Genomic DNA, 20,274 nt, shown 5'->3' on the forward strand with positions numbered 1-20,274 from the left:
GACCACTGGGATTAGTGGACCCCCGGGGAAATACCTGCCCATCAAGGAAGAGTTTGGTTGATTTCACCACCAAGATCTGACCCTAGTCACATGGCCAAGCCTCCTCCCTCTTCAGGGGACTGGTATTGGTAAATAACAGCTGGCCTTCTGCATGAACATCAGATTCGAGCCATGGTCCCCATTCTGCTTCATTCTCTCCAGCTCTTGTCCCCTTGCAAAGAATGAGCTTGTTTACTTGTGCCTAGAACGAGGCCTTCCTCCTACGCAGCACTGTGTTTTAGTCATCTTTGTACCCGCTGCCATCTCGTCCGGTTTGCTACAGGCTTGGGATAAATGCCTTTTAAATATGTACATGAATGAATGACAGAACCGAGATGTAGTCCCCAGACTCCCTGACCTTTACCAGTGACTCTAAGCCTGTATAGACCTTTTTTGTTAAGAAGGTTGGGGTGGGGGCAGAAATGTTGCGTTTTCATAATCCCTGCAATCCATGCCCTGCTTGCCTCTCTGGGTTATTGTGAAGATCAAATAAGATAAGTGAAAACACTGTGTAAACTATCAGGTGCTGAACAAATATTACATAGGAATGGTTATTCATTCATTCCCTCCATTCTGGAAGCTTAACTAAGTAATTCCTGGTATTGTGTTTCAGTAGATGGCGGTCATCCTTCCTGGTCAGTCTTAAATATTTATTGTGGGACAGTCTCGCTCGCACATTTGGGAAATCAATCAAGCTTCATTTCTTTGAGAGAAACGAACAGTGTTTGCACACATAAATAATGAAAGAGAAATCCTTTGTTCCCCCAATATCCACCTCGAGCAACCCAAGAGCCCAAGAGCAGAGAGAGGGGGAATTGTCCACAAGATAGGCATAGCACCCTGAAGGCCACATCCAGGCAAGGGGCTATGTGCGTGAGATAGTGCTAAGTGAGAAAAGGGGCGCCCCTGAGTGGGTATGCACACTGTGGTCACATCCATGTACGCCCAGACCCACGTTGGACAGGAGCCGGGAAGGATGTAAATCATTATATTTGAATGTTCCTTGGCTGTTTTATTTTCCTGTCAAGTGGCTTAAGCTTGATTTTTTTTTTAAGCATTCCCTCATGGCCAAGTATGTGTTTCCTTGGAATTGAAATCTAGGTTGATGGTTTTATATTTTAAAAGCTTTCATTGTGACTCATTCCTGGCCTGGGCTACGATTCTGTAATACTCCCCAAGCTCACAGAGCCTCCGTGTCCTGTTTCTTGGGCTTTGTACCCACTTTCTAACATTGCTAATGGATCCAAGAAGTCACTTTTGGGGACAAGTGTTTTATTGTGTGTTTGTCATTCTAATCAGTGCAGAAAGAGACCATAAACATGGACTTTTCCAAAAGAAGCCAGATGACAGGGGCAGGGGAAGGTTTTCGAGTGCTAACAGGCCAGTGGTTAGACAATGACTGGGCAGTGGGAGACTCCTACCCATGGTGAGCAAGTGTCAGTGGGCCCCATACAGGCTGAACACAGAGTAAGCCCTCCAGCAATAGCCATGTGATTTATGCCACAGCAGGCTTGCTGTAGGAAGCTCAGGAGGGTGCTCCTCTTCCTCAAGGACATTGCACACTCCAAAGAGGAGGGCATGGTGGTGGGAACAATATCAGAGCACATTTTTGAGATCCATATTCATGGCTTGGGAATCCAGATGTGTCTTCAATGTACTCTCATGTAGAAGAGGGCTTTGGATGGTCCCAAATGGACATCTTTTAACTTTGGCCTTTTTGGTGCCTGTAGAAGGAGAGATGGTTATTCTTTTATCAGAATGAGCAACAAAAGCCCCCAAGCCTCAGAAATGTCTCATTTGCCCAGAGCCGACCCAACAAGCAGATTCAGAAGCAGGAGTTTTGTAGTCTGTCTACCAAAATAGTTCCTCAAACCTTGAGGGTTTCAACTTCAGAATGCACTTCTGTGCTGTCTTCAGCTTTGACCACCCCTCTCCCAAGCAGGGACTAGAAAGAGACATCAGTTTTGTTTTGTGTAGATCCCATTAGCTTTTTACCCCAGACAATTTGAGTGTGTAAGCACAAAAATCTAGTGGTGACTGCATCTTGGTCTTGCTCAGACACAGACCTGAACTCTTACCCTCAAGAAACTGCCCAGCCCCTCCCTTTGCCCGAATTATGGTTCTCATCACGTGTGCTTTTCCAGCAGCTTCCAAACCACCAGCCGGCTCTTCCCCTCCATCCATCCTCTACCCTGCAGCCGCAGTGACCTTTCCAAAGCACAAATCTGATCATGTCACTGCCTGATGGAGGCCCCAGAACAGCTCCCTCTGGTCATAGCAGCTGATCTCTGTCAGTGCTCAGTAGAAAGCCAGGTGCTCCCCAAGCCACTCCACACTGGGCGGTTGCTAATGTGAACTGATGATGTTCTTCTCTTGGTTGGCAGACAACATTAAGCTAAATGATGGAATGGTCTCCCATCTTCAGTGTTTCTCCTTTACTCTCCTGAACCGTTGGTCCCTGCTACTTCAAGGGTGTATTAGAATACAGTATAGGACCAGTTTTGATTCATCCCAGGCACGAGCATTTCCTCAGGCTTTTCTTGGATCCACCCTTGCTGGTGTTCTGCACGCAGGTGTTCCATTCTCTCCCATGGCAGACAGATGGAGGGTTGGCATCCACAGCTCTTCCCAATAGGCCTCACCCCTGTGGATTGCTTTCTCTCCAGGATGTGGCTCAAAGACCCTTCTCTGCAAGGGTGTGCCCTTCCCCTTCTGCTTGGGGAACACTTCTTTCCAGACTTAGTGCCACCCCCTGAAAAAAAAAGTCTGTGGAATGGGTTATGCATGGACTGATAGGTCGAGAGCTGAGATTGGATGTATTAAGTACCAGAGGACACTGGACAGACAAGACTTGAAGTGGGTGGCATGGACAGAGAGTGGTTCTGTCACCCTCTCAGTGTGGTTCTTCAACCACACCAGGATTCTTGCTGTTTAGGAGTCCACCTTAGCACTCACTGCCTCTTCCTTCCTGGGGTCTTCATGGGGTTCCTTATCACCACTCAGGTCCACTCTATGTAAGGCAGGCCCCTACCTTGCTCAGTATACAGAGGGGACTCTGTTGTTCCAAGGCCCATGCTTGGTCAACCTTGAGATTCAAGTAATGTCTAACATTCTGGCTTTCTGTCTCTGAGGCCAAGAAAGAGGCCTCTTTGGTAATAACACATGCCAGCAGGCATATCTGCATTCTCCCTTTTTGCTTTTTTTTCCAGGATGATGTTGACACATATGTACTCAAATAAATCAGCCTCCCATCTTAACCATCTCCCTTGGCAGGAACACTAAGTTGCTGTGCCAAGCCAGGGCTGGCCAGTATGACCCAACCCTTGAAATATAAAGGAAATCGTTGTGTTTTCATGCTAGCAGTTATTGACATGAGGCCAGCTCCTCAGTTTCTAGGTTTTTTTTCCCATGGCCATAACCGCTGACCTGCTCATGGTAATTTGTGTGATCCTCCAGTCCAGGGCTGGACTCTAGCCTTCTCCAGATGCTACTTTGTCACCAGAAGCCGCTCATTAGTCACATGGACATGCGCGGGTCAGGACACCTTTAGTTGCAAATGACAGAACTCAAATTAAATTGGCTTAAGTTTAAAAGCTAATGCTTTGGCACAAGTAAATAAAGAAATCTAGGCATGGCAGGATCCAGAGAGTCAACAGTACCAACGAGTCTGCCTCATCTCTTCCTGTTTGGGTTGGATTCCTCCTCAGGCCGACTCTCAGGTAGGTATGAGGAAGTGCCACGCTGGCATCACACACAGTAGCACCTTGCAGGAAGAGTGCTTCTCCTGCCCAATGGTTTCAACAGAAGTCCTAGAATTGACTCTCATTGCCCTGTCTTGGGTCACATCCCTGTCCCTGCCCCCTAAACTGTCACCAGAAAGGATTGACCAACAGACTGGTCAGGTCTTGGTTACATGGCCATTCAGCACTCAGGTCAGCAAGGGTCCAGCATCAGATCTACTCTGACAATATGAACCACAGCTGGCTTTTTCTGAAATCAGGGTGTTACAGCCCAGAAAGGGCTGTTGGTTGTTCAAATGCAACAGATTTCTGCCTCCAGCCAGTGCTCAATCTACCCTGTCCTCTGCACATTGCCATAGGTCTCTCCTTAAAATGTATCACCCTGGCTTCCAGAACTTTGTTTGTATCTTGTTCTCCTTCTGGATCTTGGTAGCTCACCCACCAAATGCTGACTTTATACAAGGTTTTATCCCAGCTATTTTGCTGTTACCTACCATGATTTCAGGGACCACCTGCCTCTGGCCTTCCCCTCCAAACTCCATCCTCAACCCTCACCTTCTCTCTGTGGACCTTGAGCTTCCAGCTAGCTGCCTGCACAGAGCTGCCTGGTTGTCCTGCATGTCCAGCATGAGCCGCTGGATTCTGACCCAAGTGTGCTCCCCTCCTCAGTTCCTGATTGGTCACAGTGGTCCCCTAAGTGGAGCCTTCAGGACCATCTGTGGTCCTCAGTCCTCTTGGCTCCTGCTACCTGCTGACATCCATGACCAGATTGCAAAGGATTCTGCACTCTCACTGTGGCCCACGTCCTCTCCTGCTCCTCCTCACTGTCACTGCATGGCTCTTGTCACCTCTGTGGACCAGCTAGCTGGTCTCCACGTCTCCAGAGTCAGCTCCTGGCTCAGGAGGAGCTCTAAACCGTCACCTTTCTGAAAAGGTCACTATTGGTACACTCTGCTGAGAAAAGGTCTGCCTTGTCTCCCAGCTGTCTCCTGGGAGAAACTGGCCCAGGCTTCTCCTCCATAAGCTGGAATACACTCCCCCACAGTCCCCTGCCCAGCCCACCTCTGCCACCATAGCCCTTCCCCAGAGAAGCCGCTGGCCTTGGGGGGTTATCCTGGATTCCCTGACAAGCCCTTCCCACCCTCAGCCATGGCAGCACCTTTCCTTGGAGCACCTGTGTGGTGATCCCACCTGGACCTGTGTGTTGCTCTACTTTCTATTCCCCAGCTGGGGAGCTGGTGGGGGCAGGCGTGTTGGTGAGAGTGGGCCTGCCCCCTAACCAGGAGCCATCCCTGAGCTCAAAGGCCTGGAGGGGCCTTGGGTTAATAAGAGGGTTGTGGACACCCAGGGCAGTAATTCTGACTTTGTGTCCCCTCTTGACTAGTTCCCCCTCCCTTCAAAAGGCCAACTCCTCCTTAGCTGATGTCTAAGTCAGTTTGCACCTCCAGGTGAGATTGTCGGTGAAAAGCATGTCTCTGGTTCCTTCTTTCCCTTTTTTCCTTCCTAAGTTCAGTTCTAAACTTCGGTCAGTGTTTCCTTTGGCTCCGTCAGATATGACCTACCCACGCCACCTAAGGGGCTCCACAGCATGCTTGCGGTCTTTTTGATGGAAATGAAAGTTGATTGAGCCGGACTGTGTCCAGTCTTGTCAGGAAACACAGCTGGCTATGGGGTCTGGGTGCTCCTTTTCCTCTGGGAAGCAGTGGTTCCAGAATCTGGGGAGGTAAGTCACACGCCGGGTGTCTTCTGAAGGAGTGACTTCCTGGGGGAGATGCTTCAGTCTAGGAATTAGGGTAACAGGACATGATGTGACTGAGAGTCACTTGCTGAAATCCCAGACTAAGGGAGCAGGGCAAGAGAAAAGACTCCGTGAGTTCCCTATGTGACACATCTCCCACCATGGCAGTTAGCAGGACGGTGACTTTTAAGCCCTTGCTGATTCCCTGGGGACAATATCCAGCAGCCAATGAAAGAACCAATCTACCCCTCCAGACAGAAGCATCAAACAAGCCCCACATGGTGGGAGACACTAGCGCTGAGAAAGATGCTCTGCTCTCAGAGAACGTGCGTCTAGCCGGGACACAAACCAACAGATGGAAAACAATCAGTGAGCAATGGGGCTTGAAGAAATATGCCCAAGTGCCTACAGAGGCGGCGGCAGTCCAGAAAGGGAGAGGCGGTGTCTCAGGGAACGCTGCCTTCGTGGAGCTGTGAGGAAGACCTGTGCCTTGAAGGACAGGAAAAGGAGGGAGGGACCCCAGACTGGGACAGTGTAGCAAAGCTGGAGAAGCAGGACTCTGAAGAAAGCCGGAGGGCCAGCAAGCAGCGATGCCTCTGGAGGGGAGGGTGGTGTGTAAAGTAAGCGCGTGGGATTTGGAGCCTTGAAGAAGAGATCAGCATCTTAAGTCTGTTGTTCTTTGGATACACAGACATCTGTTGAGTTCCCACTGTGCGTCAGGTACTGCAAATTGTCTTGGTGACTCAGATGAACTTTAGGACACAGGGATAGCAGACACATCAATATCTTATGGCGAGTCTAGGTACAGTGTGCCTGGAAGCCAAAGAAAGGCAGCCAACCTGTGTGAGTCAGGTTTCTGTCACTGTGACGAAACACCTGAAACCATCAACTCATAAGGAGGAAAAGGCTGATTTTGGTTCACAATTTCATGGTTGGTTGGCTCCTGCTTTGGGCCTGGGGCGAGGCAGCACATCATGGTGAGAGCACATGGTGAAGCAGAGCCACTGCCCTCATAGCAGCTGGGACCAAAGACAGAAAGAGCAGGGGCCAGGGACCCAAGAGCTTCTTCCAGGACATGCCCCATAAACTTTACTTCCTTCTATTAGCCTCACCTCCTTAAGATGCCACTGCTTCCTAATAGCCTCACAGACTGATAATCAAGCCTTTGGCTTTGGAGGGTCATTTAAAATCCAAACCATAACACAACTAACTTCTAAAGATTTAGGTGAATTTCCTGGAGGAGGTGGCATCCCTACTGAACTACAAATCAGCCAGGCATAGATCTTGGCGTGTAAAAGGATCTTCACTGCAGTGCTGTTTATCTCCATGAAAACGGAAGCCATCTAAACATCCAACTGAAAGCAACCAGTCAAACAAATTGTGGCCCATGCCTGTGGAATCCCATGCAGCCATTAAAAAAATAAATCATTCTATATATTTTAGTTTGGAAAGATATCCAAGATACAGTGTTAAAAGGAAAAAAAAACCCCACAAAATCCAGAATTTCACATAAGGAAGTAAAAAATATATATTTTATTGGTATGTGATTAGGCCATCTCTGAAAAGAGACATAAGGAACGCAGTATAATAGCTGTTTCTTCAGTGAAGGGAGCTGGGAGGGAAGGATGGACAAGGCCGTGACTCAGCCTTCGCGTGAAATGGCTTCCAGAGGTGTTGTGCAAGGCTGGAGTCTTTCAAGGTGCTAAGGGTTCCTGTGGGGAGGTGGTGGCAAGGCTCAGGGTTCTGGACTAAGGGGTCAGCCCCAATGGGCCTGGGCTGTTTTGGGAGGGAGGTAGGGACTTGGAATAAGGATGAGGGGCAGCAGAGGCTGGATTTCACAGAGATGGATGTGCCAGTCTCAGGAGGTCCTGCTGGATCCCAGAGCCACCCCAACACTCCATCAATCCTGGCTGCTGTGGACCTGAGATGACGACTGGGGAATGTGCTCACTTGGCCAGCCCGGCTGCATTTCTTGGAATTCTCTTTCTTGTGTATTTACAGTTCGGATGGGCCTCAAGGGAGCTTCTTGCAAGATGCAGAAGGCAAGGGAGACAGCAGCCATTTTTTTGTGGCTGACACAATTGCTGCTGATCTGCTGACCTGGCTTCGTTGGTGTGAGGCAGCTTGAAGCTCTGCCTGCACCTGGGCCTGGCACCCCTCCTGCTGTCTGACTCCTGGCCAGGTGCATGTGCTCAGCTCTATGACGGTGGGCTCAGTGCTCACAGTGCTAGGTGCCCTTGCCACTGTGGTCAGGGGCATCAGTAATAGCCACAGAGTCCAGCGTGTGGTCCTGGAGCTCCAGCTAATGCATTCCTCCTGACAGACAGTCCTGGGAACCTCAGGCCCCAGCAGCAGCCTCGAGGTTACTCCTTAAGGAGGTCCCTACACAGCTCCACAGATGTCTCAGCCAGTGTCCCTGCCGCAGCCCCTCACATATTCACACCCACGGAGCTCCTGATTCTGCCTTTCTGGTGGATAGGCCCATCTTAGGCCAGGTGCTGTTCCTGATTCTGAGAAGACAATGTCAAAACCAATGCCTTCCCACCCTTCATTTTCTAAGAGAAGGATCCAGAAGGCAAGCCACAGATACTGTGGTCTCTGAGAGGGATAAGTCCCGGAGGACAGGAAAGAACAGACAGCTTTGACAGGCGTGGGGTGGAGGGGTAGTTCAGGGAGGCCTCTCAGAGCCAGTGACATCATGCCCCAAAGGGCCGTGGGGCACAGCCATGGAAGAGCCTTGGATAGAGAGTGCTGTGAGGGCAAAGCCCCATGGTGGCCTGGACCCAGAGTCTTTGAGGAGCAGAAAGGAGCCAGGTAGGCAGGAGGAGATCGGAGGAGGGAGAGCTGCAGGCCGAGCTGAGGACCAAAGGCTGGCTCTGATCTTATTGGGCTTCAATGCCAAAGTGGGCCTGGATTCAATTCTCAGAGCATCCTGGAGTTCAGGCATCTTTCAAAGTTGGCCAGTTGGAAGACCACACGCGGTTTTCCTTTGAGCACCATGGATACAACACAGTCTTGTGTGTGCTCTCTTGAGAGAATGACTCCAAATGGAGGTGCAGTGTGAAGCTTCCATCTTAAAGGGTAGGATTCCCAGGCAGATGGGTGAGGCTCAGGTTCTTGGGACAGAAAGAGAGAGACTGTTCTCCGGGATTGCCTTGGCTTGACTTACAGGCCTTTCCAGCCTCCCGCGTGCCAGGAGGGCCCAGCTTCCTGCTGGCCTGGCCAGGATTCCATCTTTCCAAGGAAACCAGACTTGTTCCCACTAGAAAACTCTTTCCAGGACCTCTGATAAAAACATCATGTGAAGTGGAATAGCTCACTTGGCCTTTCCTTGGGATGCCATTAGCAACCTCAAACACTTCTGTCTTGATTCAACACAATTTCCTACCCTGATCTGCCTGGAACCGAAGCAAAAGGAAAAACAGAAGAAAGCGAAAAAGAAAGGTGTTAGGAGTTGGGTTGGAAGCAAGGGAGCAGCCAGGCAGGGTGAGGTTTCTGGAGTCCAGCAGAGAGGAAACGGGACAGGAGACAGCCATGCCCAGGAGCTCACTGGTCAGCCCACGTGCTCCGACCTCTACTCCGTGCCTCCTGGCCTCAGCATCTCTTGGAAATAAAAAGTTTACTAGTTAGATGCCTAGAGATCATATAGCCCAGGGAAGGGAAGCTATTTGCCCCAGGCCACACAGCTAAGCAGGGGCATTTTGGCCTTGAAGCCAGTTCTTTACCACTCCTGAGTGCACCACAAAGAAACATTGCCATCTTCCCCAAGTCCCTGAGAAGAGCAGGACCTTATCCCATATTTGGTTGTTGGGACAATGTTGGTGTTCTTTCTGTCTTTGGGTTAAGAGCACTTAGATCTAGGTCCAGTTCAGAAATGGGGTGGACAGGTGTGGCAGGCCAGCTGAAGGGGACCACGTACACATGGAGGAAGGACTCAGGTCTGCGTGGAACTGTGCATTTCCGCTTAGCAGACAAGGGTCAGCAGGTGGACAAAGGCCTGGTCCGCATGCCAGCTGTGCTCTCCTCTCATTTTAAGACATGAAGCTCTGCCTTCAGGAAGCCTTCCGAAGAATGAGTAGATGCTTTGGTAAGCATCGTTGGCAACTTGCACTATTACTGGACTCATGGTCATCCCAGCAAAGGTCTCAGAACAGAGTCTCAGTGGCCTGAATTGGGTGACCAGTCATCAATGGCTATCTCCAGGGGACTGAGCCTCTTCCTGGCCTGAGCAACAGCTGGGCCAGGCTCTCAAAGCAAGGGGTGCTTTCTCAGGGAAAATTGGGGCTTTGTCACCAGCACACCCTGGTAGGCAAGGAACAGTGAGCCCCACGGACCTCAGATGTAGCTTTTCTTATCTTCTTTTCAGAACCACGAAGAGCTGCAGGATTGTGTGTACCTAATTCATTTCTGTGCTCTCCTCACCCAGAGTGAGGGCTTTGTAAATATTTGTTGGGTGAATGAAAGAATAAATGAATAGTAAATGGATGAATGAACCTCTTGGGAGATAAAGGCAATCCTCTCTGGGGGGGGGCGGATGAAGCAGCAACCCCCGTGCAGTGCGGTCAGGGGTGGCTGTAAGCTTCATGCTGTGGTGTGATTGGCCTGTGCTACAATCTCTGGTGGCCAGGCTGTTTGGACAGTGTGCAGGGTGGCAGCAGGCAGCACCCCTGCCAAAGGCGCTTAGGCCTGAAGTTAAAGAGGGTGACTGTGTGAGCCGGCATGCTAAGGACGGGGCTGTGAGCTCAGGGTGCAGCTTGGTGTGAAATGAGGGACTATTCCTCTCAAACGTGTCAGCCTTGGCCAGGGGCCCTGGTCCCGGAGAAACTTTGGGGCGGCAGATGGCTGTGGGCTGACAGGAGAGAGCCCGGAGCAGGGCAATTTCCTCCTTGGGAGCTGAGGCTTCCGCCATCCAGAGTGGAGCACTGACAGCCTGTTCTTTGAGTCAGGGGTCTGGGTGGGCTCCTGATAGTGGTGGGGACCTGAGGAGAGCTTTTCGGGCAGCCACCTTTCCCCACCTAGCATGCGTGAGGCACTGGATTGGGTCCCTAGCACTGCCCGGCTGGTGTCCCAGCCTGTCCTTAGTCTAGCAATCTGGATTCTGGCACGCAGTGCTGGGCGTGTGTTGATGGCCATGGGACCAGCCAGGCTTCTTTGGTTTCCACACGGGAGGCCCCAGCAGGCCTTCTTCACTGGGACCACCCTGGCAGAGGGGCCACCATGTTGAAGTCCAAACAGGGCCACTCTGGGAAGCTTTTGATGCAAATCCCGCAGCCAAAGGCTCCACATGCAGAAGCAGAGTTTTCACCGCTCCATGGTCCTTCAAGATGAGAGGCACATGGAGGGTGACCAACATGGTGTCCCAAAGGACCAACTGGGAAAGAAACACCCAGGTCTTGGCACCCTGATTGAGTAAATGGCTCAGCCATGCTTCTTGTTACAACTCTCAGCACCAGAAACAGGTGGAATTCTCTCCTGCCTGCCTGTCCCACAAAGAGGAAGTTTCAGAGCTCCTGAGACTGACCTGAGGTCACACAGAGGCACAGTCAACATGAAACTCATGCCCAGCTGGTTCCAGGGCCAACCTCCTCATCCCTTGGTCATGTTGATTTTGGTGGGGGATACTAGCATCACCCATGATGGTCTTAGGTCAGAGTCCCCAGGAGTAGCTCAGCAGAAGCACTGAGATGTTGGCAGAGCTGGTACTGTATGCCAGGCATCAAGCTGGCTGCTGGGGACATAACGGCCAACAAGACACAGGGTCCTGCCTCATGGCAGACAACAGACACAGGAGGGGTGCCAGGGAAGGCCTCTGGGAAGAGGTAATGCTGGAGCAGAAACCAGGAGTTAAGTTGTGCAGGTTCCAGGGGACGAGGTCACAGGGAGAGGTACAGCAGGAAGGGAAGGGTGAGGTCTCCTGGGCGACACAGCTTCCTGGGGTAAGTGCACATGGGCATCTTGGGGCTCCAGCTCTGACTCAGAGCCTAAAGACTGAGGTTCCTGGGGGCAGAAGTTCCTCCAGGTTGGAAGCACTGATGTAGCCCTTCCAAGCTGCAGCCATGGAGAAGGTTCTGGGGCGGCCTTTCCTTTCAGGGGCAGGCTGGTGGGCTCCCATCAACTGGGTCGTCTCAGTCCCACATCCCCGTGGCCGCCTGCCCTGGCCACTGCTTGGAATGGAAGGATTGCAAAGCCCCTCTCCAGAAGTCTCTACAGAGCATCTCCATGTGAGGCAGGCACAGAGGGCCTGTCGGGGGGTCTACCAGGGTGAAACCTCCCTTCCTCCTTCCTTCCTTCCTTTTTGATTTTTTGGTCTCTCTAGGATGGGCCTCCAGTTGGGTTCACTTCTTTCCTCGGGTGGGGACAGATTGCAGGGACATCCAGGCTTTCTCTTCACCCATTTTTATTTGAAAGGTGTACCAGGGGGCTGGGGCTATAGTGCTTGGCTAGCATGCGTGAGGCACTGGATTAGGTCCCTAGCACCACCCAAAATAAACAAATAGAGCAAAGGCAGGCTGTCCATCTACAACTACAATTACAAAAAAAGAAAAAAGAAAAAAGAAAGTCCACGAGGCCTCCCATCACAGAAGAGAACAGGAAAGAGAGGAGGAAGTGAGCTCAGTGAGTGGCTGTCAGATAACTGCCCTGCCTTGGGAAAGGCCTCTCCCCCTTGGCCCCTGGCTGGCCTGAGCTCCAGAAGGGCATTCCCACCCCATGGGGAGCCCTGGGGACAGTGAACACCTCGGTGGCCTCAGTGACAACAAGGGACTCGAGGCAGCATTCTTTGGCCCTGGGCACAGGTGGCACTTGGGCCATCCTGTCACTCCCTGCAGGGTGCTGAGCAGCATCCTGACCTCTGTTGCCAGATGTCCTCAGCAGCCTCCCCCACACAATGCAGCCAACACTGGCTCCAGATATGGCCAATGTCCCCTGGAGACCTGGTTGACAACTGCTGGTCTTCTCATGCAGAGGCCCTAGAAGAGGTCCCCTTTCTGCTCTGGTGGCCCTCCAGAGGCTCTGGTGTCTCAGGATGGAGCAGCCATCCTGCATGCCAGGAGCAGCATCCTTCATGCCAACTCTGACCTCAGACCACAGCCACAGAGCAGTGAGGGTGAGCTGCCACTCACCTGGACCAGGCACAGGTCACCCACGAGCCTTTTCTGGTTCCTCAGACAGGCAAGCAGAGGGAGGGAAGTATTGGAAGCCTCAGTGGCTGCTGCATTGTTCCTGTGGTACACAGGTGTGTTTGTGAGAGTCTTGGGGACAGAGGGGTCTGAACATTCCCAGCACATCAGGGAGCACATGGTCCTAGGGAGGGCCAGTAGGACCAGCATCCTTCAAGAAAGCACTCTCTTAAGGCCACCCCAATGTGGTGGACACGGCCTGAACTTTACTTTCCTTACTTTTTCATTTTCCAGCTTTTCCCTTGGTTCTTGGCTCTGGAAAAAGTGGAAAAACATCTACAGAGAACATGCTGTGGCTATCTGGCTTGCAAGATGGAAGATCCCACAGAAACAGGAACCAGGGCCGACGTGGGGCCCACACAGCACACCCTTGTCCTTTGCAGGTGGGGCTCCGTGTGATAGTTCCTCATCTTAAGAGAGTTTAAGCTCTGGACACTGGGACCAGGACCCATTGGGTAGGGTCTTTCTCTGGCCTGCTAAGGGCGCTTTCATAGGAGTGCTTGTCAAATGGCACCAGAGCCCCCTTTCTCTGCTGGGTTAGGAGGCAGGAGCTGCCACCAGGGCATCTCAGCTCTAGAATCCTGCCTCTCGAGGAGGCCAACAGAATTTCTTGCAAAAAAGCTCATGAGCTTAGACAGGTGTCTTCGTGGGCAGGGGTCTTGGCACTCCCAAAATCTAAGACAGTGCCAGGCGCTGTGCAGACCCACAGGCTCGGAGAGATCAGCCCCTCTTGCTCCATTGGCAAGATGGTCTCCTTGTCTGGCAGGCATCTCTCAACCCCCATCTGGCAGCCAGATTCTCCTACCCCTCCCCTCTCGTATCTCTTCATCTAGCTTGCGGTCACCAGGCTATAAAATAACTGTGGAATAAACTGTATTGATCAAACAGCAAAAATTTTTTAAACATCTATCAAGTGTATGCCACTGAACCTAGAAAGTGTTTGGGGCTTTGAGAGAGGAACAAGACGCTCAGTTATGAAGGATGGCAAATACATGGCACTCCTGACCCTCTCCTTGCCCATGTTCCTAGCAGACACTGCTAATCAATCACTGCACATGTAGCTTCAGAACACTGATTGACATAGAGCTCTGGACTGCTCCTCCTTGGGAAGGTCTTTTGGAAGTGGCTCTGGGAGATAAAAGGCCACCCCCTAGACCAGCCAGATGTGTCACATCGACTGTGGTGACCAGTGGCATAACAGACATCATGGACTGATCACTTATTCTCTTGTCCTTCCAGTCGCAGCCTGAATGGCTTCACCTGGAGCTCTCCAGCCACATTCTCTGGAAGTCTTCCCGAAAGCTTGGCATAATTTCTTTTATGTTTGTCTCTTCCCACAGGACATTACAGGAGCTGCCTGCTCACAGGGTGGCTCCAATCTTCAGCCAGGCATATTTAGGTACTTGATAAATTTCTGTCCAAAGAATGCGTAGTGAATAAGGCTGCAGTGGCTGGGGGTGGGCCAGGGAGGAGGCAAAGATGGCAAGAGGCCACACAAAGTCCTCCAGGGAGCGGCACCTGGTCTCAGGTACTTTGTGGAAACCTGCTCATGACTCTCAGTTGCCCTTCACTCTTGCTTCATGGGAAACCTCATGGCAACCTGCGTCCCTGCAAATGCTGGTGGCCTTTGCTGAGGCTGCGTCTGCATCTCCCCAACCCTGCTGCCACACCACTTCCCCAGGGAGGTGGTGGTAAGCACTAGTGGGCCATCCGGGGGCAATAGAAAGCAATCAAGAAATCTCCTACCTGGACATGGGAGGATATACCGCTGTTCTGCTCACACCGGCCAGGGCCTGTCCTGGAGGGCAGAAGTCGAGTCCAGGTGTGGCCAGCTCCTTGTGCAGGCTTGAGGGGAGGATCCTTCCTGCCTCTTCCAGTCTCTGGTGGCTCCTGGTGACCTTGGCCCATGGCTGCACCCCTCATGTCTGCTCTGTGGCCACATGAGCCTCTTCCTCTGAGTCTCCCATTCTCCCCTCTTCTCATGAGGACTTGGGACCCCTTCCATCCAGGATGATCTGAAGATATGTAGGTGATCAGTCTGCAAAGTGCCAATTTTCATACAAGGCCACTCTCAGGCCCCAGCTGGATATGGGCTCACCCTGGTTAGCACCAAGTGCCCTACAGACAGCTCAGAGAGGCCAGCTTTGCTGTTATCCTTGGGGGCCATTTGGAGCCAATGTCACCTTGGATTCCCTCCTCTTCCTCCTCTTTAGTTTCTACATGTGTGTGTGTGTGTGTGTATGTATGTGTGTGTGTGTGTTTCAAAAATTTGTGCTGTGTTCTCAAAGGCTCATCAGGGCAAGGAGAGTGACTTTTTGGATCTTATGACATTCACTACAGGCTGACAGACCGCCATTGTCCCTGGACTGGTGGCCCTAGAGGGAGATGTAGGTCTCTTTCCTTCTGGGACCTGGGGCTAGTCTCAGCTGTCCCCAACTCAGGCTTTGCTGGGAAGGAAGCTATAGAACAGACCTCATGAGAGTCACAGCCTCAGGCAGGAATGAGACATGACTTCAAATGCTCAGATTTGAATGAAATCATATGCAGCCTAGGAGATAAGCCTTCTCTCCTCATCCCGGAGTCTGGCTCACTGTCATGGAGCCGTCGATGGGATTTCTGTGAAGACTGAACCAGAAAGGGACACAGTGACCCACCTGCTCTGCTTCCTTCTGGTGTTCAGTGAGCAGAGACCACTAAGCCAGGGCTCATCTGCACAGAGCCCTATTCACGGCTGACAAACCAGCGGGAAGCCCTGACACAGGCTGAGGAGGAACTGGGCGGTGAGGGGAGGGTGTTGGGCAGGGGCAGGGAAGCTGGGCTGGAAGAGGACCAGAAGGAAGCCTTCTCTCCCCGTTCTACCTCCTAGTCCAAGCCACACTCCTCTGGATGACCGTGACACCCCTGGTGGGCTTCCCCTGTAGCCGTAGACATTTGCCACAGGAACCAGAAGAAGCTTCTGAAAATAACGTGCAGGAGATGGCACAGGTAGCATGGTACCCGCGGTCCAGTGGTAGTGTCCTATTCGAAATGACCACGGCATAGATCATATAAACACCTCTTGAATTTACCTGGACTCCTAGCCCCCCAACCTTCTGTGCTTATTCACCCCATCCTTTGGCCAGGGAGAGGCATTGCTGGGACGTGGGTGACACTTTCCAGCAGTCATCCCGCACAGATGGGTCTTTCCTTGCTGCCTGTGGATAGATACGTCTCCCTCTGCTCCGAAAGTCACACTGCTCTTGAGATCAAAACAACCACCTTCGCCCAGACATGGAGGGCTTTGAGGAAAGACAACCTCTCCCAGAGGGAATCAGTGCATCCCTCAGTAGGGAGTGGAGTCTACAGTTGCCAACCCAATTCCAGATGGTTTCGAGGAAGTCCATGGGCACCCCTCGTGGGTGGCTGGTGAAGCCCCTGCCTCTCCTAGCACGCTGAACATGCTCAGTAACAGCATGGTAAGCCGAACAGCATTAGCAATAATGGTGCCAGTATCAGTGGTCCTTTCTCAGGCACTTAGAAGGCACCAGTCTCTGTGCTAAGTTCCCCACGAGCCAACACTTTACCACCCGGGAGATGCAGCCTCCTCAGAGGATGGTGAGATCAGGCATATCCAGGCAATGGATATGGGGACAGGGAGGGGTGGACATTTGTCCAGCTCTCTGGAAGCTCATGATGAGTTAAAAAGACAAGATATGGGAAGCCTCCTGGCTGATAAGGGCTAAGCAGCGTTCGATACAACAACCGAAGAGAGATTCCAGGCAGCGCGTGATTAATTGCGCACATTGCAGGGATGATAAATGTTTTAGCAACTCCAAGGAGGGAGCCATTTCCCCAAGTCAGGCACCTGCGGGCTGACTGTGCCCTCTCAGAGGGGGACTCCAGAGGAGGTCCATGTCCCTCAGCTGGGGTTGGGAGAGAGCCTTTTTCTGTTTAAGGAACGGGCTTGACAATGGTTGTGCACTTGGTTCTGGGGAGCCTGCTATTTCAAGGAGACGAGAAGCCAGTGGAAGGTGAATACTTACCCCTTCAGCTGCCCAGACTGCTCCAGAATGCTCCGTTTATCTGACATCTTCCCTCTAGAAGGGGGAACTGGAATGCAGTGCTAGCATTATGTGAAAAAAGACTGAAGACACTGGCTTTGAGCCCCCAAAGCAGCTGGGGCATCTCTCCCTTGGCAAAAGGGTCCCATAGAATATTACAAAAACATATCACGCTCATGGAAGTGGTAAGACTGACAACTGTCTGGATTTTGCCCCAATTTCAAGAGGCAAAGGCTGAGAAGTTTCACTGAAGCTCTCAGGCTCTGGATTGTGTTCAGTTGGGGTGTCTATTAGGAAAACGAGCCTTTTCATCTCGGCTGATACCATAAATTGGTTCGTGGATGCCCAAGGCTTTATCCCATTCAATCGTGTTGCTCTCTAAGTGGTGTTAAGGCTGTGTCTCTGTGAGCAGGCTTATCTGACTGTCAAGAAACTCCAGCCTGGGATGGTGAGGAGCTGTATCTGCAGGCCTGGGTGAGATGACAGATGGACATTTCCAATCTAGGATGATCCAGGAAGGCACACACCTTCCTGGGCTATGGTGGAGCAGGGTGCAGCTGCCACCCAGTTTAGTAGGGCCTGCTCTGGGCTCTGGCTGTCCCCAATGGTGGGAAACCAGATGGCTAATGATAAATGACAGAGTGGGCATTTGTAGGGGCAGGCTGGCAACATCCAGAAACCCAGAGGGTTTCTGGAGCCAGGAGTGGCCCACAGATACGTGTGTTGGGTTGGGTGCTGAATGAGTCATATGTCTCCTGTCTCCCCCCTTTACTGTCTCCCCATCTTCCCAGGAGTTTGAGAGCTTGGGGGCAGGGGAGTCTGTTGTTCCTTTAAATTAAATATAAGCTGCATACTTAAAGTATGGTCCCCATGGAGGGCAGCCCCAGCAGTCACTCAAAGACAGGCTCTTCAGGGGATGGGGCTTATGGAGAATGTATTACCAAGCATTTCATCAGATGTTTGAGTTGTTTGAGGGCCACGACATGTTGTGGGCCCCACCGGCATGGAAGCCATCAGGACAGGAACCTGGAAGGAAGAGGAGGAGCACCTTTCAGAGACGCTCTACGCTACCCAATGACGGAGCCACTGTGACAGATAAGTTCCCAAATGCAAGAATGGCGGCAGTCCCTTAGCAGCCCCCAAGGTCTCGCTCTGCTGCGTGAGACTTGCCCAGGCCACACAGACACACCTGGAGCTGCCAGTCCCTTTCTTTCCATGCAGGATGGAGTCCAAAGCCAAGAGCCTGGCCTCAAAGTCCTTCATTCCACAGGTTGGTAGTGACATAGCAAGGAAGAGCATGGTTATGGAGCGAGATGACTGGCAGGATACCAGCTGCCCATGCTCACTGCCCTGTCTCTGGTGCCTGCGGCTTCTTTAGCTGTGTGAGCAGCTGGATGGTGAATACTTTCCACGAATTCCTTATCCCGAGGCCGCATGGCCCCTGGGACCATCCCTGGCACCTAGTGAGACTGGGTAGCCTGGGTTCTTAGGCTCCCGTTCCAGCCAGTTCTGCACCCAGGGACATGGGACTTCTTAGCTCTGCTGCAGGTTCATAAGGAGCATCCTGAGAGCCAGGCCTCAATGACCTAGTCTCCCGTCACACTCTCCTGTCCCTCTTTATCAGCAAATAGAGTCCAAAAGTGGAAGAGGTTGACCAAGAAAGCAGTGTTGAGACAAGATTTGAGCCTCAGTCTCTGTCTTCTGACCCGCCTTACTTGTTTGTCTCCTAAAATACCTCACTCTCCCAGGACCTCTGCCACACGATGGCACCTGGCCCATCCCACTGTCATGGCCCACTCCATGGCCACCTCCATCCAATGCCATCTGTGTCCCCACACTGGACCCAAGCTGTCCTCCCCAGCTCTTCCACTGGCCTTGTCATGGGACAGGCTGGGGATGGGTCTGGATTCTCTCCCAGGGACTGAGCCCCACCCAGTGCTGACACCAGACCATAGTGTCAGGTGGCATCAGGACCTGAGGGAGTCTCATCGTCTTGGGTCATGCATGTGTACCCCACAGACTCCCAAAGCAGCTGCAGCAGATGCCCTGGGCCTTCAGAAGAAACCTAGTCCTCAGAATGACTGGGGCGGCCACAGCAGGGCATCCGCAGCAGCCTGTTCTTCTGGTGTCTGTGGAGCGTCTTGGATTCCTGCAAGGGAGAGAAGGAAGGAAGGTACCAGGGAGATGCCAGGAGGAGGACCAGAAAGGCAAGGAAGAGGGTGAGGGAGAGGAGAATCAAAGCTGGGTGGGGTCAGCAGCAGGACGACAAACAGGGAGACAACTGGAGAGATGCACATATCCCCAAGGCACACGCTCCATCTCACAAGCACGCTGGGATACCAACACACAGCCCCAGATAGGCCAGCCCCAGCCAGCGTCCTGGGAGGCCATGGGTCGGCTGTAGAAGGGCAAACTGCCCAAGTTCTCCGTCAAGTGAGCAGGAAGGCCCAAGCCAGTGGGTGGCTTCCGCACCAAGAGCGCTGGGAGGACACAAGGAGCATTTATTCCCAGCACGGCGTCCCCATCAGAATGCCCACCAGCCGAACCTTTTAGAGCTTCTGCCGCTAATAGCATGATTTCTTTCTCTGTCATCAGTGGTAACAAACTGATCCATAAAAGGTTTTAAAAGTGCTACAAATATCTCCTCCAGTCCCCCGAAGTCAAGCTCATTGGGAGAAATGGCTGGTTTCATTCTCCCTGCACATTTGGGTGTCTGGATGTGTTTGAGGGAGTGAGCTCACCTTGAGGCTTAGGGCAGGATGGGCATCGACCCAGAGAGGGTGTGGGGAGGGCAGGGCAGGAGGCCAGCCGGCAGCGGTGGGTCCCAATGTGAGCTGGGACGGAGGTGGAGAAAGCGAGGCCCCAAATTTAAGTGGCACCCACTCCCAGTCTGGTTGGCATCTGAGGGCCAGGGCCTCCTCGAACTTTGCACCCTGAGTATCTCACTCTGGTCCTGACCCTGGGTAGGAGGCAACGAGCACAGGTGCCTGCCTCACTCTTCTCCTCTGTAAAATGGGATCACCTGCCCTCCTCAGGCAGCTACTTACAGATGGCACACATTGCACCCAGCACCGTGCTGGGCACCAGACGGGAACAGACATCTGTCTGCTCTCGGGGAAATTATGACCCAGAGGATGGAGGAGTCACAGAAGACCCACTGTGTTGCACAGGAACTCAAATTTCATAGGTGATCTCGGCTGGGTGGCCAGGGACACGGGCTGGTGCCAACATCTGCTGAGCTGTGGACAGGTGAGGACCCTGCGCCTGCTGACAGGAGGGCAGGACAGAGGTGAGCCTTGAGCCATGGCAGAATGCCAGTGAGAAGGGTGGGCAGAGGTGACACAGCCCAGGCAGATGGACCAGGACCCTCCCCACCCCCTGCAGCCCACAGAGTCTGGACGTTTTCTGAACCACATCTCGTCCTGACCTACTTCCCCAATGTCCCTTGGGCACCCTGTTCCCTGCTAAGTGACGACAACAAATTTTTTACCCAAGCTAAAGAGTCATGCTGCTATTTCTTCTAGAAAATACGAGACCCT

This window comes from Marmota flaviventris, chromosome 2 (genome assembly GCF_047511675.1).
Source record: "Marmota flaviventris isolate mMarFla1 chromosome 2, mMarFla1.hap1, whole genome shotgun sequence".
Classification (NCBI taxonomy): domain Eukaryota; kingdom Metazoa; phylum Chordata; class Mammalia; order Rodentia; family Sciuridae; genus Marmota; species Marmota flaviventris.